The 25710-nt window shown below is 48.2% G+C and overlaps 1 long non-coding RNA gene across 2 annotated transcripts in view; it reads left to right on the forward strand.

Moving 5' to 3' along the window:
- Positions 1-1300: 1300 nt before the first annotated feature.
- The window catches only part of LOC139056886 (uncharacterized), a 59733-nt gene continuing 35323 nt past the window's right edge, over positions 1301-25710 (forward strand). For both annotated transcript variants that reach the window (XR_011512464.1, XR_011512465.1), the window contains exons 1-2: positions 1301-1445; positions 1516-1651. This is a non-coding gene — a long non-coding RNA (uncharacterized lncRNA). The remainder of the gene's footprint in view (positions 1446-1515; positions 1652-25710) is intronic.

A 25710-nucleotide genomic window follows, 5' to 3' on the forward strand; every position in this document is an offset into this window, starting at 1 on the left:
GAAGCAATGCCAGGGAAACGCCTTACAATGTCTTGGAAATGTTATTCAGATGTCGACGACGGTGACCCAGCATTGCTGCTGGCTGAAGTACGTAGTTCTGACTAGTATAGCTGGGACAGAGAAATATATCTTTGATGGCTTCAATAGAAGTGCAATAAGTGTAGGTCTTGCGTGCTATGGGGAGTGTTGGTTGAACTTTCTTTTCTGTTAGAATTCGCAGCTCCTAAGATGTTTGAGAAATTTAGTGAACTTAAGTATAACATTTTGAGATTAGCGAACAAGCGTACATAATTATGTGTCATCATGCCCACCAATTAAAATGGTCTTACACCGGTGCAACTTCTCGATTAATTTTTTTTCTTTCAAAATCATTAAACGTGGAACTTCCGACTATAGAGAGGTACAACCTATAGTTAGCGATGTACGGAAATCATGCTTTATGTTTGCGACAATTAAATATCAGATTTTAAGGCTACAGAAATTTGGGATTGTCTAATGCCTGTCGGCACAAACAGCTTTTGAACAGAGAGCTGCCAGCTGTACTACATGCTGAGCATGCACGTCTCCTGTGGAACTTTCTCGTGCCTGTGTGTTTGCAGGCATGAATATAAAGTATTTTATTGTGACAGCAAAATAAGCTTACACCACTGGTTCCGCGGTCACCTCCGTCAACTCCATGATCGCTTCGAAGTGGGGCCATTTGATGGTTGGGACGTCAACTGCCCCTTAAGAATGTCTTCTAGGTTTTTAAATGTTTTCTCTGCAACACTTTCTGCAAAATAAATAAGGAATTGTACATGGAAAGCAACATGAGATCACACGAAATAAAATGCAATAAAGAAGCCTCTTCTCTCCGTTTTGTTTTTTACTGTAGTGTGCTAGCTGTAATACTTCATTAGATTTTGCACAACGGTTATGTAAATCCCAGAAAACGTAGACAATATACCTAGCTGTGCAGCCTTGCGAATTTTCTTTATAACAGCGTGCGAAACTGCAGTGCAAACCATACTTTGCCACGCTGTTTCCTTCACTAATGAACGCATCTTGCTTTCGTTATCCGCGAGGCTCCATCGTTCAAGCGAAGTTCCTGACGCCTCATGCGCGCTGATAAATTTTCTACGAAAGTTTCGCGCCGCTAAGTTCCGTTAATACGGGCAAAAAACAGGGGGGGGGGGGGAGGGTGCATCGCAGATGACGCATTAGTCGTGCACGTAACTGCGTACATTTGTTAAGATCTAGCAGACAGATATAAGCATAAAGCTGGCAGGAAGGGCGTGCGTAGTCCCAAAAGAAACAGCGAGGGATCATACAGTCAAGCAGTCGGCCACGATCTTGTAGTGTGGCTTTTCGCCTGTGGAACAATGTCGATATAAACACGCACGGACACTTCGAAAGCGGGAAGACAACAGCATGGAAAAACGCATGGCTACGGAATCGCCACCTAGGTATAGCGTCGTTTTCTTTCTTTTTTTTTCATTCACAACGCGCCAGCTAAACGACTCTTCCTTCTTTCAGATACAATAACAACGACGAAAGTGTAGTGCTTTCGCTTGAGGTACTTACGGAAGAAGCCGAACATGTTCCCAATCTCCGTCCATGCAAGGTCCTTCTTGCTATGGTCTTTGAACATAGGGTGCGACTTGTTGTTAAGGTAGGGGTACTTCTTTACGACATCTATGAGGAGCTCCGCCGAATAGTCAACAGCTTGCATCGTGGCGTGCACTTTGTGTTTGGCGCAATGCTGACCTCGGATAAAAACAGATGGCAAGATCACTTCCGGTGCGCCACTGATTGGTTTAGCAGATTTCCGTCGCGCGACTGAAAAATCGAGCAGCGAGCGACTGGCCCAGGATAGTCACTTTTAGAAAAAGGCGACCATTTGCGATCATTTGCGACTGGTCGCTTTGCGACCAACTTGGTCGCGCGACCGCTGTCAGCCGCCGGTGTGGATGAGCCTTTAAACGATTGGTACATGATATTGTGTTACGCACGGTCTCTGTTATCCGTGGCTAGAGTTCAGCAGTGATGCGTTTAGCAGTGTATTCAAGCAGTATACAGCACGCCGCGGGTTCAACACAGTTATAGTTTCCAATTTCTTTATCTCGTTGCTCAGTTTAGCGCCATTGGTGCCGTTCGCGATGGTGGCCCAATCCGGGAGATAGTGCTCTCTGTACTTCCCATGGATACGTGCCGCTCGGTATTTTAGTGACCGTAGTAGTGACCGGTATGTTAGTGACCGGATAATGGTGGTACGTTGCTATACTGCCTCCCACACACCGCAGTAAGTATTCAAAGCTGAGAGCTTCGTCATCCGGTTCTCCTTTACCGCCATCGTGATGCGCTCGTCGTCATGAAGGCGTTGTCATACACTCGTCGTCATCCCATTGCCCTCGTGCCGTCATCGTAACGCTTTCGTCAGTATACAATATTTATCATTTCAGAATCGAGCACATGCTTAGAAAGCCGGTGAACGCTCGTGTATCGGGAAGGAGCGTAGCAGTTTACACGAGAATGCTATAAAACAACCTTTACATGGAATGGAACGCATTGAAGAAGCGGGAACGTCAAACCCCTGAGCGATTTGCCGGACTCAATATCGGGGGCAATAACGCCCAGCCGAGACCACAGGTAACGCTTAAACATTCACGTTAGACACTCGTAGCCGTCCTGCCAAACGTTTTCTTCTGTATTCTTTTTTCTTTCTTTATGTTTTGACTGGGCTTATATAGGTAGGCTGGTACTCGAGGGTTTTCGTGTGCCGCGCCTTGAGCAACTCCCTCTCTTGACCGACTGTCTACGTAAAGGGAGATTCAGGAGTCGCCAAGTCGCGAAAAAAAATAATGCTTCTCTTAGCACCGCGCTTGTTTTTAAGTACAGATCCGTGGCTGTATTCACTGCACAGCGATTTGTGCAAGCACTAGTGCCTCGCCAACAAGACAACACATGCGGAAACCAGGGACCGTAGTGTCGATGACGCAAAGCAACTCTGGAGCACCGCGCTTTCTAGTTTTTGACAAGTCTTACACGGAATAAGATCAATGCTTGCAAAAAATGTCCATTTACAGAAAGTGTGGGCTGTACGTTTTAAATAGTGTAGGTAATGACCGGAGTAAAATTATGGTATATCGCTATATTGGTCCCGCATATATATTAGAATTGTAAGGGAGAGGAAGAGTAGCACAGTCACCTACATCGTGAATGCGTGGGTCGAAATGGAGAGCTCGCGCTTGGAGTCTGTGTTGTTGTTAGACCTTCTACCAGCGGCTGTCCATCTGTTACAATAAATCTCATTATAATTGGTGGAGGCGCTGGGTAGCCGTCATAACTACCATCCTGGAACGCCGCTCCCGGACACTGTGAGCTGCCATGCCCGAAGCCGTCCAGCAGACGTCATTGCCGTCAACTCTCATTCCCTTTGCCGGAGACATCCACTCAAATTCAGCGGTACAGACGACGAGAGTAACCTCGAAGACTCGCTTATTTTGTACGAGAGGGTTAGTGCGCACGACCGATGAGACGATGTGACGAAGTTGATCGACGTGGCTTTCTACCTCGCGGACGTTGTAAAATTGTGGTTTAAAAATCATGAGGCGGACTTACCGACATGATCAGCCTTCAAAACCACTTTATGTCTTTGGTGGTCCAGCTGTCCGCCAGTTACGCGCTGAACAAGGTTTGCGTGAACGGGCACAGCAACCAGGTGAGACACTAACAGGCTACATAGAGGACTTTATAGACATTTGCAAACGCGTCAACGCGTCAATGCGAGAGCCGGACAAAGGACAGCAAATCATGAAAGGCGTCGACAACGACGTTTTGCACATGGACCTTTGCAAGAGCCCGGGAACTGTACCTTAAGTAATACACCTGTGCCAGAGCTGCGAGGGTCTCCGGAAGCAACGTTATTTGACAACGCACCTTTTTGCGCAACGAATCGCTTTTCGGACATACTGTCGCATCGGATGAGTCGTTTGTGTTCGCTGAGATTAAAGCGTTTGTGGGGAAAGAGGCAGCACGACAGCTATCCTTACTATCGTTTTCTCAGCACGAAGAGCACCAGTCGCATCAGCAACCGCCAGCAATCGATCACGCAGCAAGTTGCCGAAGCTCTACTAGTCCCCTGCCAATAACAGCCTGGCGCTGCGCCTCAGACTTAGGCCATAACAGTCGCGTGGCCCCGTCAGCAAGTGCGCCCGTCAGTTTATTGCTATAGCAATTATAGGGGCACAACAACCGCATTTCTGCCGTCGGTTTCGGCACGGGTGTTGGGGTCGCCGTGAGGTTCCGTATAAAGTCCAATGGCGACAACACCGTGGCCGCGCGCCTTGCGCTGTATGTGCGACTGAAAACGTTATGGGGGAGCCGATGATGGCGGCTAGATCTCGCCCGCGCGAAACGGACGAATGCGAAGAGGAAGCGAACCGACTCCTCTGGCGCGAGAGAAGCCGGGGGTGATGAGGTGGGAAGGGGGCGGCGTTCTCCCCGGCTGTAACTGCGCATGTGGCGGCTGCGCGAGGTCGCGCGGTCGCATTTTGAGAGCGATCAGCGTTGGCGGCAGTCTAGGTACGTTGACGGCTCGTAGCTTCGTGCGTGCTGTGTGTCCTCGGCGCTCGCTTTGATTTGAAGCGACAGACATCACGAATATCACTTCGCTAACTGTTGCTGATGCCGCGTTTCCTCACGCCAGCGTTTTGACAGCGAGTGTCCGCAGTCATCGAGTCTGATGTGTTCATGTTTGCGGTGCGCACTGACACCATGCTTATTAATTTATTTAGCAAGCGAATGGTTACAAGTTGATACGACCGAGAAAAGTACTATCGTTACTTTGTATGGCTGTCTGCTAATTTGCTATCGCAATCGATGCTTCGCCTTTCAGACGAAACCGCGTTCTTTTTTTTTTATTTAGCGCCCGTTGCCGACACCAGTTGCTGGAGTTCCTCCTCTTGTATCTTCCTGGGCCGCCCCTGTCGTCGCTAATCCTTGGCGCACCCCAGAGAATCGCCCAGTATGCTTCCCGAGTGTCTACGCTGGACAGGTCGCCCGCTTCTGTCAACGTCACATGCGATCGTCTGCCGCCACGCCGTGGATTACTCGCTACACTCGGTGCACCTACAAGTCGTCCTTTGCCGTCCCACCGCCGACCCGTGCTTCTCTGTGGTTCGTCAACCGCCGCTCCTTCTCGCCGCGCCGTCGCTTGTTGTTTCCAATGCGTCGTCGTGCTGCGCCTGTCAAACCGGAAAACCGAGCGTGCGGCCGCAGTTCCTGGCGCAAGAGCTGCGTCGCCATCGAAATTCCGCAGTCCTCGCTTGTCGCCTACAAACGCTATCGAAGTTGTTGTCGAAGGTTGTGCGTTAGGGCTTGTGGACACCGGCGCTGCTGTTTCCGTCATGCATTCGGAACTTTGCCACACATTAAGAAAGGTCGCGACGTCACTCGATGGGTCTTCGCTCCACACAGCACGTGCCGTTCGACCTCTAGTAGCCTACACGTCTCGCGTTACCATCCACGATGTTCTGTATAAGATAGACTTCGTCATATTATATCCGCCTGCTCGTTCGAGATCATCCTAGGCTGGGATTTCCTGTCGCGCTATGATGCCATTATCGACCGCGTACGTGGTGAAGTTGCCCTCTTCTCTCCGTGTTCGATGACGGAGTTTTTGACGGCATCCCGCCTACTCCAACCAAATTGGTCGTCCAGGGCGGTACTTGTGTTCCCCGCTTCTCTTAGGCTCTTGAGTCTGCGCCAATGTACTAGATGCGACAGTCATTTTTACGCCGTCAGACCTGCTTACCACGCGCGAAGTCTCCCGCTGCCCTTCACCACCATTGACGCTACAGCAGGCTCCAATACATTTCTCGTGTCCCGAAGACGCTGACCTCTCCTCACATGTGGTTTCGTGACGAATTCCTTTTCCGTGTCCAGTCCGTTGAAGATAGATTCATTGCCAACCTACCGGGTGGAGAAGCATCTCTCGCTGAGCTCAGTTCTCTCAATGAACTTAGCATCGCCGAAGACGCTTCTTCCACACGGTTGCCTTCGACGCCTATATTGCCAATGACCTTACGCTTGCACAGCGCTCACAGTTGCTTCACCAGTTTCGCGCTTCCTTTCACTTCGCACAATCTTGTCTGGGACGAATTTCAGTTATTCAGCAAGGTGTCGACACTGAATCCTACCCGCCTCTGCGCCACCGAACATGTTTCCGCCACTTAACGCAAGGCAATTACAGAATAATTCGACGATATGCTTCGTCGGGGCATCATTCGACCTTCCTGTAGCCCCTGGGCCTCTCCCGTCGTCCTCGTCACATACGCATAAAGATGATTTTATACGTTCTTGTGATCACCCGGAAAATGCCTACCCTTTTCCCCGAATTGAGGACACTTTAGAGAGCTTACAGGGAGCAGAATCTTTTTCGTCCTTAGACTTACGATCTGGCTAGTAGCGGGTTCCAAATGCGAAAGCTGATTGCCCAAAGACCGCCTTCGTCACTCCTGATCGTACGAGTTCAACGTTATGCCCATTCGGAATTGGTGACGCGCCTGCTACATTCGTTTTCAATAAAAAGATATATGCGTTCGATCCGTCAAGTCGGCAAGTCATTCCTCTTCCTGGGCACGAGGCTTCCCCTAGTTCGGAATGACGCAAGAAATATGCTATGGATGGAAATCTTTCCTTCATCGTGTCTGATTTTCGCAGTTTGCTTGGCAAGCAGCACTGCCTTAGCGCACTCATTGAATGTTGTGAGGCAGATATTGTCCTGGGAACCGAAACCTGGTTGCATCGTGATGTCGATGATAGGGAACTGCCTTTGTTTCGCAATTTTTATGTATTTAGGAAAGACAGGTATACCTCACATGGTGGAGGCATTTTATTTGCTGTAAAAAAAAAAAACGCCTCCAAGTCAACCTGCCAGACACTCCTTCACGCATTGAAATCATGTGGCTTGCATTGCGACTGCCTGATTTTGCTACTTGTGTCATCGGCGTTTGTTACCGCCCGCCTTATTCGCCGGGTGAATTTATTGACGATCTGAACGAATCGCTTAGCTATATACAGGATAAATATCCCAAACTCAGTAACAATCCTTGCTGGCGACTAACTATCCAGGAATAAATTGGCGGACGTGCGCAGCCGAAGGCGGTGCAAGGAAAAACGAATGTAAAGAATTCCTCTGCTTGATTTCTAAGTTCGGTTTATCACAGATTGTTTCTGCTCCGACACGTGGCAACTCGGTTCTAGACCTTGTCGTGAGAACGCATCCTGAAAAAATGGCAGTGCATATTTTGCAATCTATCACTCATCACAATGCTATTCATTGCGAATACTCGTTAGAAAGTAAGAAATCGGAAATTAAAAAAAAAACTATTTGCGACTATACACGAGAAAATGTTGACGTATTGATTAGCTAATTGTCATCGCTCTGTGACCAGCTCATGGAATCACTGCAAACCCGCAGTAGGAATGACAACTGGAATCTACTAAACGCTAAACTGACCGAACTAAAGCAAAGACACATTCCAAAAATCACTATCACGATGTCATCACAGAGCATGTGGTTCACTTCCAACGTGAAACGATGCATTGGCGAGAAGCGTCTTCAGACTAAGGCAAAACAATCGGCATCTGACGGTGATTGGAGTAAGTACGTCGTGCAGACAAAACTCCGTCAAATGGAAATTGAGAGAGTCAAAGATAAATTCTTTAAACATGATCTATCAACCTTACTGAGAAAGAATACTGAAAAGTTTTGGAAAGTAATAAATCTAGTCTCATAACGATAGCAAAAGACGGCGAATTTCTTCAGACATCTTAGGTTGCCACCGAATTAAACTTAACTTTTAGCTCCGTGTTTACTAACACCGATTCCCCGAGGTGTTAATGCTGCTACCATTAACGTGGTCATGAATGGCATTGTGATTACGCAGGAAGGAATTGAGCAAGCTCTTGATCGTTTGCCAATTCAGACCCCGGACTTGACAAAATATGTCCAAAACTACTGAAGCTAACTAAATCAGTCACAGCGCGTATCCTCACTGCAACTTTCCAGCAGTCTATTGATACAGGAAAAGCGCCTGACGCCTGGAAAATCGCTATTAACGACCATGCCCTGCAAAATGCTGGAACACATAATATCATCGTCAGTAATGACGTACCTGGATCAACACTTCTTTTTTCAAAACCAACACGGGTTCTTGCATGGTCCTTCCTGTGAATCCCAATTCTTCGAATGACACTCATGACGCTGTTCATCACTTAACAAGAATTGACGCCGTCTTCATCGACTTAGCAAAAGCGTTTGACAAGGTTGCTCACACACGTCTTAAGTTGGAACTTGTAAATCTTAATATAAACACGAATGTCCTGAACTGGATCGTTAATTTTTTTTAACTAACCGACACCAGTTTGTTTATGCCAATGGATCTTGTTCTGCATGAACCCGTGTAAACTCTGGTGTGCCGCAAGGTTCTGTGCTTGGGCCTATTGTCTTCCTTATTTATATTACTGACATAAGCAGCAACCTTACTTCTACTATTTAACTATTTGCCGACGACTGTGTTATCTACAGAAAGATCACTGATTCTTCTGATACTAAGCCTTGCAGTCCGATCTTGACGAAATCGCCAAGTGGTGTGAGCAATGACAGATGGAGATTAATGTTTCCAAAACAAAAGCTGTAACATCTACCACAACTAAACTCACTGTATCCTCCTTTTATTCTATGAATAACGTGGCCATTGAGAAAGTTCCTGCGAGTAAAATACTTAAGCGTTCATATTTCTTCAGACGTGACGCGGAATAAACACATTGATTACATCACCACTAAAGCGTCGACGACCCTGGGTTTCATGAGGCGGCACTTACATTCCGCGAATCAGGAACCCAAACTACTAGAATACACAACTTTAGTCAGATCGCAACTAGAATACGCCGCCATCATATTGAACCCGCGTCAAGCATACCTTGCCGGGAAACTCGAATTATTGCAGAATAAGGCCGCTAGGTTTATCACAAGGAAGTACTCTCGCTACTGCAGCATTACTGATATCAAATCGCGCCGAAATTTGTGTTCACTAGAAACGCGAAGACTTGTTACCCTGTTAGCTCACTTTCACCGGCTTTATTACAATCCTGCGCCATTCACAGAATCTCATATCAAACCGGCCCGTCGCATCTTTCCTCGATTAGATCACGGCTTTAAGGTACAACCAAAGATCGCTCGCACCAAGCTTATGCGTCATTCGCCATTGTCACTTGCCATTTACTATCGAAATAAGCTGCCTGTGGAAATCGTTTCTGTCAATAACCACGACGCTTTTGTTAGCAAACTGATGTGCTTATTGCGCGCCGACTGTTAGAATTGTATTGTGCCGACTGCTTAGAATTATATTATTCTCTATTGTTGCCATTACCATTTTAGTTCTAGTTTTTCTAGTATGTTCTCAGTGTTTGCAGCGTATTTGTCAGTATGCTTTATCAAGTTCTGTTCTCAGCAAATGGCGCTCGTTTTCATTATTTATTCACCGTAATATGTTATGTAATGTTATGTAAGCACTGTTTGATCCGCACCGATGGCACCGGCTGTTGAAACCTCAGCGCTGCCACCAGCTGTAGGAACCTCAGTGCTGACGCCCGTTATTGCAACTGGGTCGCAAGCCCCAAGGGTAGCGTTGGCCTGGCGGCCTGGGGCACACTGGAAGCATCCGAAGGTCCCAGCAAAGCATGAGGCGACTGCTAACAGAACAACTTGTTTATTCTAGCATCGCAAAGAGCGGGCGGTCAGGTCGACCGAAGTAGAGAGACGGGAGAGCACGTTACTCAACAGAAGAAATCGGAGCCTCTCTCCTGGCGTCCGGGTGCAGCTGCTCTTATACGCTTGGCGTCGCGGGCAAGAAGGAAGGTCACGGGACGACACCACGTGACAGCGGCGACGAACGGACTGAGAGACTTGTTGGGACAAGGAGGTGACGCATCAGCCGGGCCGGCGCCGGTCAGACCTCCTCGCTTCACACTGGGGGAGCTCCTCTCCCCGGCTGCCGCGCTTTGACAAGCGTGGGCACACACACACACACGCACACACAAAGACACGTGGCACTGAACATGCCGGGACGCGCTCGGCGGGGATGCGTCGCGGCCGCTCCGAACGGGCCAAAATGTCCGCCGCTTTGAACGAAGCTCCGGCGTACGTTGCATCCGCGCAGGCTACACCGCGCGTCGTAGGCGAAACGTAACAGACCGCCCCGCCGGGGGAGGGAGATCCCGATGGTCAGGGGACTGCATCCGCTGTCCGGAGGGATGTCGCTCGATGATGCTCATAACCGAAGTCGGTCGTCCCTCGGCGTTTCTTGAGCGCAGCGCACCGAGAAGGCCTCGTTCTCACGTTCAGGTTCACAGAGGACACTGCAAAGTGACTTCGGGAGAGTTCTCATTTTTCTCTCGTTCCCAGCAAGCGTTAGAACTACGCCGAAACTCAGCCGCTCAGTCAGCAAGCACGGCACAATCCTCACTAAGCCATGCCAGGCTCTTTCCCCTTTTATACTACTGCCTAGTTCCTTACAGTAGTCTAGCAGCACTCAGAACGCGTCCACAAATCGGAAAATTGCACTACAAAGCACATCATCACTTTGAAACACTACACAAAAGCACTATGTTAAAAATCCTGCCTCAGGAAGAAAAACATCAATAACAAACAATTTTGAGGCTGATTTCCACGTTAGGGGCTTCGACTTAAGCCATCGGCGTTACCGTTGAGACTCCCCTTTTTGTAACGCACCTCAAACGAATATTGTTGCAAAGCGAGGCTCCAGCGCAGGCGGCGGCCATTCGTGAAACAGATGGTCTGCAGCCATTGGAGAGGGCAGTGATCCGTTTCGAAGCATGCGAAGCGGAGATCGCAGCGAGCGAACGTACACTACCTCAGCTGGGGAAAACCCAGTAGCCGCATGCGGCGCGGTCCTCAATGCAAACATCACCCCAGGCAGAAACAGCTCCCAGTCAGTTTGTTGTTCAAACCACAATGCTCTCCACACGCGCTTCATGACGGAGAGGAGCTTCTCAAGGGAATTCGACTGTGGGTGGTACACTGAGCTGTGTAACAGCTTTACCCCACACCTTTCGAGAAAAGCTGTCGTCAAAGCGCTAGTAAACACTGTGCCCTGATCTGATTGGATTTCCGCAGGAAAACCAACTCGCGCAAATATGGACAGTAGTGCATTGACTATCTCAACTGAGCTGAGTTCTTTAAGCGGCACTGCTTCAGGGAACTTTGTAGCTGGGCAGATCACAGTCAAAATGTGTCTGTACCCCGTGGCTGTTACCGGCAGAGGTCCTACTGTATCAATAACGAGCCGTCTAAAAGGCTCCGTAATGATAGGTACCAACTTCAACGGCGCCCTCGATTTATCCCCTGGTTTGCCCACCCGCTGACAGGTGTCACATGTCTTCACAAAGTGGTCTGCGTCCCGAAAACACCCTGGCCAATAGTACTCTTGCAAGAGACGGTCCTTAGTTTTCTTAACTCCTAGGTGTCCGGACCACGAACCCCCATGCGACAAGCGCAACAGATCCTGACGGTAGCACTGAGGCACGATCAGCTGATCGAACTCCACTCCCCTGCGGTCTATATACTTCCGGTACAGGACCCCACCTCTTTCCACAAAGCGAGCATTTTTCTTGGCGATACCTTCTTTGACAATGCAGCGTATGTTTTCTAGGCTGCCATCCTTCTTTTGCTCGGCTATCAAAGCCGACCGGCTGACTTTTAGCAACCTATCAAGTCCGTCTGACGTAGGCGCTATGAGCAAATCTGCAGATAGCTCTTCTAGCTTTCCCGCATCGGACATTTCCTCTCCAGTATCTGGTGCCTTCAACGCTACAGGCACAATTTTATTCAGTTCGGACGTGCTCTGAATATCAGCTTGCTGCGCCTCTGACCCTTTTTCATTGTTCGACAACGTCGGCCCCGCAACTACCGCCTTTGCAGCGAGCTCCCGAACCTTCGATCTGGTTAAGGCCTGAACGCTAGCCTCACCAAACAAAAGCCCCTTCTCGCGCAGGAGGTGATCGGACCTGTTCGAAAATAGGTACGGGTACTGGGGGGGGGGGGCAGCACAGATGACACTGCCGCCTCCGTCTCAAGTGCTCCGAAAGGACCTTCAATGAGCACTTTTGCTACGGGCAGGCACACGCTGTGAGCTTCCACGGCTTGCTTGATCCATGCGCACTCGCCCGTGAACATATCGGGTTCTACGTAAGAGGGGTGAACTACATCCATCGTAGCTGCGGAATCGCGAAGCACTCGGCACTCTTTCCCGTTCACGAGGAGGTCTCGCATGTAAGGCTCGAGAAGCTTCATGTTCTCGTCAGTGCTGCATAACGACAAAAACACGACTTTTGTTTTTGTTTCTGGACACTGCGCCGAAAAATGACCCGGCTTCTGACACGTATAACAAACGCGCGCTTGCCTCGTCTCGAACCGCTTTCTGCGTTCGGCTTCGGTTGCCGCCGTCTCCTTACGTTCGGTCGGACTGCTTTCACTCGCATCCGCACTACGTGTGTCCCCCTTTGCTCTCATGGGCGTGAACTTCGGCCTCTCAAACTTGGAGCCAAATTCACCCTTTTGACCGTCCTTAGCTCCGCGAGCCCGACGAGTCACAAACTCTTCGGCTAGCTCAGCAGCTCTAGCCACCGTACTAACGTCTGGCCTGTCCAAAACCCAGTACCGCACGTTCTCAGGTAACCGACTATAAAACTGTTCCAGCCCGAAACACTGCAGAACTTTCTCGTGGTCACCAAACGCTTTCTCTTCTTTGAGCCACTCCTGCATGTTTGACATAAGCCTGTAGGCAAACTCTGTATACGACTCACTTTTGCCTTTCTCATTTTCTCGACACTTCCGACGGAACGCCTCCGCTGACAGCCTGTACTTTTTTAGCAGACTCGATTTCACTTTGTCGAAATCCTCTGCCTCCTCTCTCTCCAAGCGAGCGACTACGTCGGCCGCCTCGCCGGGTAACAAAGTGAGCAAGCGCTGTGGCCACGTTTCCCGAGAGAACCCCTGCTTCTCGCACGTTCGCTCAAAGTTAACCAGGAACAAACCAATGTCCTCTCCAAGCTTAAACGGCCGCATCAGGTCAGTCATTTTAAACAATACTCGTTCTCCTGCACCGTGTGCCTGACTTCCATTACGAGCGCGTTCCATCTCTAACTCGAGACGTTTCATTTCCAAAGCGTGTTGACGGTCGCGCTCTCTTTCTTTCTCTTGTTGCTCTCGCTCTTTTTCTTTCTCTTTCTCTTGTTGCTCTCGTTCTATCTGTTCTTTACGTTCACGCTCATCTTTCTCTTGTTGCTCTCGCTGTTGCTGTTGCTGTTCTTTAAGTTCGCGTTCCTGTCTTTTTGCCGTCTCCCTCTCCTCAATGGTCTCAAGGCATTCCGACAGCTCGTCATCCTCAGCTCCTAACTCAAGAATAGCCCTTAGCAGTTCTGGTTTTCTGAGTTTGTCTGAGACATCCAGACCCAACTCTCTTGCAAGCTCCAACAATTTCGGTTTGCGCAACGACTTCAAATCCATGGCTGCTCTGAATGCTGCTTTCTCTACTGCCTACTATTGTCTTGCCGCAAACTAACCCGGCAGCAACGACAACCACAATTACCAGCTCTGTTTCTGACACTAACAAAAGCCTGGCAAAACTCAGAAGAAGAAAGTCCCGCACTCACCAAACCTCGCAGCCAAGAATTCAGCGCAGTCGTTCCGCTGCAGGCAACCAGTCATCACACAGGGCTCGTTGCACTGCTCCCGGATGGTCGTTGTGCTGCTCAGCATACAGTCAACCGCATATCTTCGCTGCTGGCCTCCGTTGTCGTGATCTCACCGCTGGCAACCAGATGTTTGATCCGCACCGATGGCACCGGCTGTTGAAACCTCAGCGCTGCCACCAGCTGTAGGAACCTCAGTGCTGACGCCCGTTATTGCAACTGGGTCGCAAGCCCCAAGGGTAGCGTTGGCCTGGCGGCCTGGGGCACACTGGAAGCATCCGAAGGTCCCAGCAAAGCATGAGGCGACTGCTAACAGAACAACTTGTTTATTCTAGCATCGCAAAGAGCGGGCGGTCAGGTCGACCGAAGTAGAGAGACGGGAGAGCACGTTACTCAACAGAAGAAATCGGAGCCTCTCTCCTGGCGTCCGGGTGCAGCTTCTCTTATACACTTGGCGTCGCGGGCAAGAAGGAAGGTCACGGGACGACACCACGTGACAGCGGCGACGAACGGACTGAGAGACTTGTTGGGACAAGGAGGTGACGCATCAGCCGGGCCGGCGCCGGTCAGACCTCCTCGCTTCACACTGGGGGAGCTCCTCTCCCCGGCTGCCGCGCTTTGACAAGCGTGGGCACACACACACACACGCACACACAAAGACACGTGGCACTGAACATGCCGGGACGCGCTCGGCGGGGATGCGTCGCGGCCGCTCCGAACGGGCCAAAATGTCCGCCGGTTTGAACGAAGCTCCGGCGTACGTTGCATCCGCGCAGGCTACACCGCGCGTCGTAGGCGAAACGTAACAGCACCTACGTAATGCCTGTAAAAGGACCTTTAGGGTACATGAATAAAAAATAAATTATGGACAACATTTTGCGTGATTTAAAGTGGTATAAATTTCTTCGTCACCTCGATGACATCGTTGCTTGTGTCCTGACTTTACAATGCAGCTCCTTCGCCTAAAACACGTGCACAGATGCCTCAGTTCAATTCAATTCTCTTTATTTACCAGAAAATATCCTAGCTGGACTCCTCGGCTAAAAGCTGCAAGAAAACAGCTTGACGGTGCCCAGGAGACCATACATACATGGCGACATGTGACGGATAAACTGATAACAGATGTTTAAGAGCATCACACACGAAAGGAATTTACGCAGATAGTAGAATGTCATTATACATTAATTAAGAAAGTGCAATCGAAGGAACTAACAATGCACAATTATACCATGATATGTAACACTAATTTTACTAAAACAAAGAAATAGTAACACCACTAATACAAGAAGTAACCGCAATAGTATACCATAACATCAGTTACATCGGTACCAATAACAAGAATAAAACAATAATACATCAAGTATCAGAAACCAGAATAACCTGTTTTGTAGATCAAAGTTCAATACTAACGAGGACCCTAGTTTAATAGATAATTGAATGAATAAATAAATTAGTAGTTCATAATTATGTGACGTAATATAGTTACTGTGGGTTTCTCTAAGTCATTATGTTTATTTAGAATAAATGGAATGTTATGTTTCAAAGACTGGCCTTTATAATCTGTACGAAAACGGGGTATAAGCCACTCTCCCACGTTACGAGTATTGATATCATGACTGCTGCACTGCAGTAATGCAGTAGTCTGAAAGAAGTGTTTCAATGCAGAAGAGCAGATGTAAAATGAACGCAGGATGCGAAACTCATACATATCTGAGATTTTAATTATTCTGTGAATGCGAAAGTACGTGGAGGACGGAGATGAATAACGAATCTTAGCAATGTGAAAGACAGCTTTTTTCTGTAAAAGCAGTATTCTATTTATATTACGCTGAGTTGTAGTAAGCTAAACCAAACTGCAGTAGTCGATTATCTGTTCTGCGCACATAATATCTTGTTCAAATGTTTACTCTCTTGTTTATTGCTCTCAAAATTATTACATTTGTTTTCCCAGGATTAATTTTAAGTTTACTTGAGAGTGACCATAATTTATGTTATCTAATAAGCGATTGCATTCTTCTGCCAACTCATCTGCATTTTGGCCAGACAACAAGACTGTGGCATTATCAGCATATATTATAAATTTCATTGTCTTGTCAATCTTTACAATGTCATTTATAAAGGCATTAAAAAGAAGGGGGCCTAATACGCTTCCCGGCGGGACACCTCTACTAATCGGCAATGAAGATGAGCGATAGTTTCCTAAACACACGCATTCTAATCGATCTATTAAATATGATTTAACTAAAGCCAGAGGAGTGCCCCTAACACCATACATTTCTAGCTTATGCAATAGTATGTTATGGTCAAGTGAATCAAAAGCTTTAGTGAATTCAATGAACAAATCTAATGTATAGAGCTTGTTGTCAATGTTTTCTAAAATGAATGCTTTGAGGCTTAACAGAGCTAGCTCCGTAGATCTTTCTTTCTGAAAACCAAACTGGGAATCACTGATAATGTCAGTTTTATTGAAAAAATTTGAGAACCGCAAATGCAACATTTTCTCAAAACCTTTAACAAATACTGGTATAATCGATATTGGGCGATGGCTTCTCAGCGTGTTTTTGCCGCCACCTTTATACAGAACGGATACGCGAGTGCTTCATTTGACACGGGAATTCGCCGGACTCCACTGCTGAACCAAATATATAAACAAGTACCGGGGCAACATAATCTAAAATAAACTCTAGAGGTCTCATCTGAAGATTGGCTCTATCTAATGCACTGCTGTTATTAAGACTCATAAGTGTTCTAAAAACTTCTGATTCATCTGTGGGTTTGAGAATTATGCTTTCAGGGCGTCGAATAATTCAATCATGTATGGAATATCAATGTCTGGCGCTATACTGGAAGTGAACTGTTTATTGAAACAATCCAAGAATTGTCCATGAATTTCGCCGGTCAATACGTGATGGTATAGTGTAATTTTAACTGGCATGAGGTCTTTCTTCCTGCGTCCCAGAACACTGTTTATAGCTTTCCAAGTAGTATCTGGGTTTCTTGTACTGGTACTAAATAAGTTCTCGTAATAGGCTATCTCTTCCTTTCGAAGATCACTGTTTAGTTTATTTCTAATTATTTTATATTCCTTTAATTATACTTCCGCCCGAAATCGCAAGAATGCATGAAATAGCTTAATATTTCTTGTTTATCATACGTTTAAGAGCAAATGTGACCCATGGTTTTTTTTAGTTTCTTTGACGGTCTAAACCTTATAAAAGGAAAATGAGACAGCTATCTATGGAAGTTTCTATAAACTTTAGATAGGCTTCATGAACGTTTCTTAGTTTATAAACGAAAGACCAGTCATGAATACTAATAGTATGCTTGAAAGCCTGCAATGCCTCATCAGAGAAATGCTAAACTGTGATAGTTTCATGCTGACGTTTTTCTGCATTTGTGGGGAACTATATTGCATTAACACTGCACTCTGATGACTTATGTCTGATGATATAGTACTCGCGTTAGAAACAGGCGTGTCAGCCTTTGTAAACAGTAGATCTAACAAAGAAGAACTGGATGCTGTCATAGAAGTTTTCGTTGATTGACACCATTTGTCAAACCAGCTGAGGGAAGGCATGAGATAAAATCGCATGTCATTGGAGTCTCTTCCGAAATTTTAAGCTTGAAATCGCCTCCGCATAAAAGATTATATTTATTTGAGCAGATATATTTTAAAAAAAGCCTACGAAGAATTAACAAATTTCATGAGGTAGCCAACTGGAGGACGGTATGTAACAGCCACAACTTCGTTGTCACTTTTAAATGTTAAATTTTCAAAGTCATCAGTAATTAAAGAAGAATCAGAAACAAGTTCACATGTCCGACTACTTTTCACAAAGATAAAAACACCACCACCTCATCGATTCTGGCAATTAATAAAAAAGGTGTGTAACCGCCAAGACAAAGCATATCACAGCCATCACAGTACCAAGTCTTAGTTATTATGAATATGTCCAACCTAAACAAGAACTGGTTAATAAAGCATATGATATCATCTTTCTTTTTCCATTTGCGGAACGTGCATTCAAGTGGAAAACAGACTTCTGTAATTGAGTCTGTGGGGGAACATCACGTGCTAGAGCGAGGCTATGATAGTTCATTTTGTCTGTTTTACATTAGTAGCTGTGTAACAGTAAAAAGCTTCTATTCAATTTTTTCGAGGTCAGTCTTGGCGAGTGATCTGTATAGCATCGGAATCCCGACACTTCCATGCGAATATTTTCCCGTTGAAACACCAAACAGATTTACAGTGCATCTCATGCTTGCTCCTCACCGCCATGCAAAGCAAGTGTTTCAGAGCAGAGATGCTCATTTATGTAGATCTGCGCATCGTCTGAGAGTCCGATATCAATGTGCGGATGCACATCTTTTTTATTTTTTTAGCATCAGATCTCGTTTTGCCCTAGACTTAAACTGGACTATAATGTTGCTTCGACCATGATTGCGGGCTGGAACGCGATGACATGTTTCTATGTCCGATTCTTGAATAGGCTCGTTAAAGCCTCTGCGATCTCTGAGAGCACGTTCAACACGTTCTCATTTTCTTCCGTTCGGACGCCTTGAATTTCAATATTAGAGTTTCTAGAATATTGTTCAAGGTGAACCAGCCGTTTCTCTAGATATGATGTATGAGTCAAGTTTCTGTCATTTTGCCTGCAGTTCTTTGTAACTTTCAGTTAAATCATTATTTTTTGCCACTGCTGCTGCGAGTTGGCTTTTCAGATCTTCTATGGTTTTGCGAGCAAACTCAAGGCTCTGGGCAACAATGCGTTGCTCAGCTCGAAATTCGGGCACTTCATTTCTGATTTTCCTCTCAAACGATTCGCGCGAGATTTTCATTTCTTGTTTAAGGTCATCCTTGATTTTCATGAGATAATTTTGACGTCTTCCTTAATCTTTGCTATATCTTTAGACATGAATAAAAGACACAGGTCACAAAGATAGCACACAAAATAAAGTAGCAAAATAACAAAAAGCAGAAAGCTTGCCAGCAGGGATGATCGTGAAAAACTAATTAATAGGCCAGAAAGTGCTAGCACCAACCTGCAGCGAAACGTAGAAAACGGCTCAGACGTAGCGAACGAAGCTCGTCACTGCTGCCAAGTGAAGACGTTGAGTCTTGAAATGATGCTTCTATAGTAGACATACTGGCGCAGAATCAGGGACGCGGCCACCGTCCGTGCCCCGTTGTGCTGCACGGTGTCGGTTGTTTGGCCTACACGTGTCAATTAAACACCAGGATCCGGTGCGCCAGACAGGCCGCGCTGGAATGATATGCAGAGAAATGTAGAAAATTGCTCAGACGATGTGAACGAAGCTCGTACCTTATGCCAAGTGAAGACGTTGAGGGTTTCCATGCTTTTTAATAGAAATACTGGCGCGGAATCACAGACGCGGCCGCCGTCCACGCCCCCTTGTGTTGCACGGTGTCGGTGATTTGGCCGACACGTGTCCGACTGACCAGGATAGGGTGGGCCGTGCAGGCCTCGCAGGAATGATCGGCAGCGAAATGAAGAAAACAGCTCAGACGAAGTGAAGAAAGCTCGTCACTACTGCCAAGTGCTGCGGAGCTTCTAAGTCAGAGACGCTGGCCTACAACTCAACCTTAAAAAGTGGCACTTCGCCGCATGGCACGTGGCGTCCAAAGATGGAATTATCCCTGACCCTGCGAAGGCTGGGGAGTCATTAGGCCTCTTCACCTCTTAAAACTCCCAGATAGGCTAATTTCTTGTTTACAGCGCACATTTGACTAGATATGATGGCTTTAAATCAGTCGTAAGTGGTACTTACACGTAGCATTAATTGTGAAAATTTTATTTTGGGAACAATGTGCTGGAGCCGCGAATTAATGCTGCAGTTCACGTTCTCTGCTCCCGAGCCCCTCGGAACTAGAAAGGGCGCATTGTTTGATTTAACCACAGAGCAAAACTTTATCTGCAAAATGACGATAAGAAGTCAGAGATATAAAAGAAAATGCAATTTAGGCTTTCTTTTCGGTGACCAAACAGCGGGCCATTAAAGTCGCATATTGCCCGGATGTGCCTGAACTTTCCGGCCACGTCTTCCCGCTCGCAACAAAGTCTCGGCACAAGCAGGCTTATGGTGGGAAGCCTAAAGGTGGCGCAGCCATAATTCGTATTTCCGGCGTTGCCCACTGCCTCTCGCTCTCGCCGGCAGCAGGCAACACACGCAAGAAAACAGGCAGCCACGTAGCACTGGCTTTCGAACGTGGTAAACCGCAGAACCCGGTCGCAAGACGAATCTGAAGAGTAAAACAGAAAATACAGCTGCGCGGGCGCGCTCAACCAGCGATCGCGGGTGACCCTCGGCCTGCTGGCCAACCAGACAGCACCGGACAAGTTGCACTGGCCGGCACGAAGGTTACGTAAAGCAGAAACAAGAGATAAAAGAAACGAGACAGAAACGACACTAGCAGTCGTGGTGCCCAGCAGCCACGGTCCCAGCCCATGAATCAAGCCGCTCACGTCGCCAGAAAGTTGCGATTGCCCGGCCACGTCGCTAGGGCTTATGCCCGGTCTACTCCCCAAAACGGCTGCGGTAGACCGGCGGCATCCAGGCTTGAGACCCGAGCGTGCGCCGTTCCCACAGGGAGGAACGTGGCGGCTCCCGTTTCCTTTTTTTTGTACTTGTTCGCGTTTCTCCACGAGGTGTTGGAAATGTCGTGTTGTTTTTCTTCTCGCACTGCCTACATTCCTAGCTCTCGAAGTCTGGGCGCTTGCTTACGCCGTTTCGCCTCGTGCTTCCCGATTTTCGTGCCCTAGACGTCAAGCACGGGATGGGTGCACGACCGCGGTAGGAGAGGTTGAGGGGCCACTCGCCGCAGCGCTAATAAACGACCGCGCTGCTGGCGCGCGCGCCAAAGCGCCCAACTATCACGCAAGGCGTGGGGAGTGGATTAAGGGAGTGCAGCGCTTTCTCGTTTCAGCAGAGAGCGCACTCGAGTCGCAAGTCCTTCCGCTGACAAACGCAGCTCCCCCGCCGTCCAGTCTCCGGGGGCGTATGTCGACGTGGGTGTGGAATGGCCTCCACGATTTTTGAGAGCGGAGGGTTCGGGGAAGGATACGCTGTGAAGTGAGAGGCCCCACAAGAACCAGCCAACGTGATGAGGATCGCGGAGAGAGGCTCACGCAATTCTCCCGAAGCCCGCGAAGGGTCCACTTATCAAACGGGGGAGGAAAAGGCAAACTATCTGTATGAGCTTCCTCGGGAACCAGTGCGTAGCAAGAACGTTGCGATGCCAGGCGCTCGAGCAGCAGCGGCAACCTTTGGAGTTTTGCAACAGGCCGCCCGTTTTTATCTTCAGCCCTTGCGCCACGTACGCATTTGTGGTCACTTCAGCCACTCTATTCTCTGACGCAATCCTTGTTTTCTTTGTTTGTTTTGAGCGCCAGACGGGGCTTCGCTATCGCCTCTTGTTTCTGCACGACGCTCCCTGCACACGCTATCAGTCCATCCTCCCGTCGAGACATTTGTACTGAAAAGTAAAGGGCAACGCTGGCTACGCGGCTTCTTTCTTTCGGTTTGACTCACCACGGGAGGGCGCGAATAAAGGGCGCTTATTATTGCGAATCTCGGTTTTGCACGTTGGCATCGTACCTGCCACCGAACAGCACGAGTGCTCTCATACAACCATAGTTTTCATCGTCTATATATACGTCGGCGCCTCTACACATGCGGATTAGCATGCTTGTTTCCGAGAGACGCGTAGTAATAAAGTCAGAATGAGGGTAGACAATCTAAAATATATCTGCTGCTGGCAGCTTATCGATGCGTTGACTATAACTTTTGACCATCGCTGTCTTAACCTGAGCATAATTTTTATGACCTTTCCAATATTATGCTCTGATAGAGTTCGGCGACTATTGTGAGACGCCATTTTATTCTGTGCGCCGTGTACATTCTTTGCATCGCCTTCTTTCGCTTTCTCTTTCTGTCCCCCTTGCATCTATCTACACTTATGTCCATTTCTACACGGAAGTTCTATACAATGTGTCGAAAGAATGTGGCAGCAGCGACCTCACGGTGTATGTCGACGGTAAGGCTTTTAGCATTGAATTAATATAACGACACAACGTATTGCCACTATCGAAAGTAGTTATGTATGAGGCGTGTACTGCACGAACGCTGAGAAATGCGCCATGCAGCAACCGGGCTTCTCTCTCGCGCTTCTTTCTGGACACGCTGCACCATCTGGTGGCACTGCGGAGGAAGGAAGGAAGGAAGGAAAAAGTGGAGAAGGAAAGGTAGGGAGGTTAACCAGTATGGCTTAACCGGTTTGCTACCCTACACATGGGAGAGGGATGGGGGAGATTAAAGATGGGGAAGGGGGAGAGGGAGAGAGAGCACATATCACAGCACACACACATCGTCCGTTGGAGTCCATCATTCTGGCATGGTACGCGACGTTACTCTCACAGCCGCTTGTCCAATCCCGTCTCTTTCAAAAACCGAAGTAGTCCCTTTGTCGCCTTCACCTGCGATATCTTCTGTCGGCGGCATGTGAAAATCGTGTCGAGCGACAATGGTCTACTGTCAAGGCGCGCTAGAAAAGATGCCAGGGACTGTCGCTGAACGTTATAGTCAGGACAGTCGCACAGAACGTGTTCCAGCGTCTCCTCGCAAAGACAGGCATTACAGAGATCGTTGTCGGCCATTCCAATGCGGAAGGAGTAAGATTTGGTGAAAGCCACCCCCAGCCATAAGCAATAAAGCAGGGTCGCCTCTCTTCGACGCAGTCCAGATGGCATATAGAGATGCATCAAAGAGGGCAGGTGGTATTGACGGTTGCTCTGGGTGGTCTGGCTGTTTGGTGTGCACCATAGAGATAGCGTGATCTCATGTGCAAGCACTCGAAGTCTGCTAGCTGCGTCGGATCGTGAAAGCGGTATGGCTTCTTCTTGTGCGTCTTCAAGAGCTGCCCGAGCGGCATTTTCGGCGTCTTCATTTCCAGTGACGCCGCAGTGACTTGGCAGCCACTGAAACGTCACATGGTGTCCTTTCTCCTGTGATGTATGGAGTAGGCATCTAATATCGAATACGAGCTGCTCGAATGGCCCGCGATGCAGAGCTGATAGTACAGATTGTAGGGCTGCCTTTGAATCGCTGAAGATTGACCATTGCCGAGGTGGCTCCCGATTGACAACACGAAGTGCAGCGCGAAGAGCAGCTAGTTCAGCAGATGTCGATGTTGTTGGGTGGTCAGTCCTAAAGCTGATGGTAATAGCTTTTGCTGGGACAACCACAGCACCGGACGAACACTGGATGTTTGTGGAACCATCGGTGTAAATGTGTTCCCTGTCCGCGTACCTCTCGTGCAGAAGAAGCAGAGACAGTTGTTTGAGCACAGGCGACGACAGTTCAGACTTTTTTCCGATTCCTGGTACACTGAGATGGACTGTAGGGCTGATAAGACACCAAGGGGGTATCGATGGTTTAGATGCAGCGGTGAAGCCCGATGGCAGTTTGTCGTTGTATTTGATGATAGTTTTAGCGAATGATGATTGGTGCCTGTGCGAAGGTAGTGCTGCAAGGTGGTGATAGGTGGCACGTGCAAAATGTCTGATGTGCGTTCTCAGGGCTTCCACCGTAATGTGAGTTCGCATTGGATGGTCCCGAGCAATCGCAATAGTTGCCTCTGTTGAGGTGCATCTGGGCAAACCAAGGCAGACTCTGAGTGCTTGAGCTTGTGCTGCCTGCAGAACACGAATATTTGTCTTGCAGGTGTTGGTCAGCACAGGTAGACTATATCTTAGAAAACCGAGAAAGAGAGCTCTGTAGAGTTTAAGCATTGCGTCTACTGACATCCCCCACGTCTTTCCTGCCAAGTATTGAAACAACTGGGAAGTCGCTGTCAGGCGCCGTTTCATGTAGGCCACGTGCGGGCTCCAACAGAGGTCTCGGTCAATTATTACGCCAAGGAATCTGTGGGTTCGGACATAGGAAATAGTCCGCCCATTGATTGAGATGATATAAGGCGTCATCGGTTTGCGAGTAAATGCTACTAGTGCGCATTTTTCTGGTGATATGCTGAGACCCTGTTTACACAAGTAGTTCGCTGTCAAAGTGGCCGCTCTTTGAAGTCGCGCACGTATCTGAGGACGTGTGACTGCCGAAGTCCAGACACAGATGTCGTCAGCGTATATTGAAATTTTGATGGTAGTTGGCAAGTACTCAGCAAGTCCAACAAGAGCGAGGTTGAATAGCGTCGGGCTGAGAGCACCGCCTTGAGGAACGCCCCTGCTGGTATAGCGTCGCGTAGTTGGGCCATCGTCAGTTAACACAAAGAATGATCTTGCAGATAGGTAGCTTGCAATCCACAAAAAAACTCGACCACCTAGGCCAACCGTCGCAAGGGCGTCGAGAATGGCCTCATGTAATACGTTATCGTATGCCCCTTTCACATCTAGGAATAAAGCTGCAGATAAACGCTTACGGGACTTTTCGTGCTGGACATAGGAAACGAGATCCACTACATTGTCGATAGAAGAGCGGTCACGTCGGAAACCAGCCATGGAAATCGGATAAATCTTGTAGTATTCAAGGTACCATTCCAGGCGGCCAAGGATCATCCGTTCCATTATCTTTCCTACACAGCTGGCCAGCGCTATTGGGCGGTAAGAGGTGAGTTCTAATGGGGATTTGCCCTGCTTTAAGAGTGGCACCAGGCGGCTTACTTTCCATTCGTCAGGAACATTTCCCTCCTGCCATGAGGAGTTGTAAAGGCTCAACAACTCTATCCGTGCGGACTCTCCGAGATAGCACAAGGCCCGGTATGATATACCATCCGGACCCGGAGATGATGAGCGCCTGCAGAGAGCTAGAGCCGCTTCGAGCTCCTCCATTGTAAAAGGAAGGTCCATGCGGCCATCACGTGAATTGGGGACGTCAGCTCGGGCTGGAGGATCTGGACGAGTAGCTTGGTCTGCGATCCGCGCACAAAAGTCTTTTGCGACATCGATGTCTTGCCGCCCTTGGAAAAGCGCTAGCGCCTTGAATGGGAAACGCCGTTCCGGAAGGCAACGCAGACCTTGCACCGTTTTCCATATGTGAGACAGTGGCTTGCGGGGGTCGAGTTTCTGGCAAAACGTTGCCCAACGTTCCGACGCTAATCTATCCATACGACGCTGAATCTTCTTTTGCATCCTCCTGGCTGCCCTAAGGTCATGAATTGATTTTGTACGCCGATATCGACGTTCCGCCCGGCGACGAAGCGCTCGAAGGCGCTCTAATTCTATGTCGAAGTCATTCCGCGTGGAAGAGGTCGTCATCATGCGAGTGGCGTTTTGCATCGTCATTTTAATCGTTTGCTCTAACCCTGATGGTAGGCCCTCGCGGCAGGCATCTTCCATCTCAGATTTGAAGTTGGCCCATTGAATCGTCCGAATGGTATTCCGTAAGCCTGATCTAGACGACAAGCCTTTGATGTTCAGATAGGTGGGAATGTGGTCACTCCCATGTGTCTCAATGTCTGGAAACCACTTCACACATCTGGCGAGAGAGTTGGAGACGAAAGCAAGGTCGAGGCAGCTGCCGTATGTCACGCCGCGAAGAAAGGTGGGGCTACCATCGTTCAGGAGAGTAAGGCCATAGTTGTGGGCGATGCTTGCTAATCTTCGTCCTCTTGCATTTGTCCGTGTACTTCCCCATGCTGGATGGTGTGCATTGAAATCTCCTATGATGACCCATGGGGCGGGACAAACACTCAAGATATCCGCAAATCTTTTGGTATCGAAATTGCAGGAAGGCGATATATACACGCCTATGAGAGTAAACAAGAGTTTGTTCCTTTTAACTGTGATGCATATATATTGATTGTCGTCGTGGGGAGCAATTGGTTGCAAAACATAGGTGAGTTCACGACGAACAAAAATGACGATTTTGCTGCATGCACCATTTGTTGATGACATGATAAATTCGTATCCTGACAGTCTT

Source organism: Dermacentor albipictus, chromosome 1 (assembly GCF_038994185.2).
Source record: "Dermacentor albipictus isolate Rhodes 1998 colony chromosome 1, USDA_Dalb.pri_finalv2, whole genome shotgun sequence".
NCBI lineage: Eukaryota > Metazoa > Arthropoda > Arachnida > Ixodida > Ixodidae > Dermacentor > Dermacentor albipictus.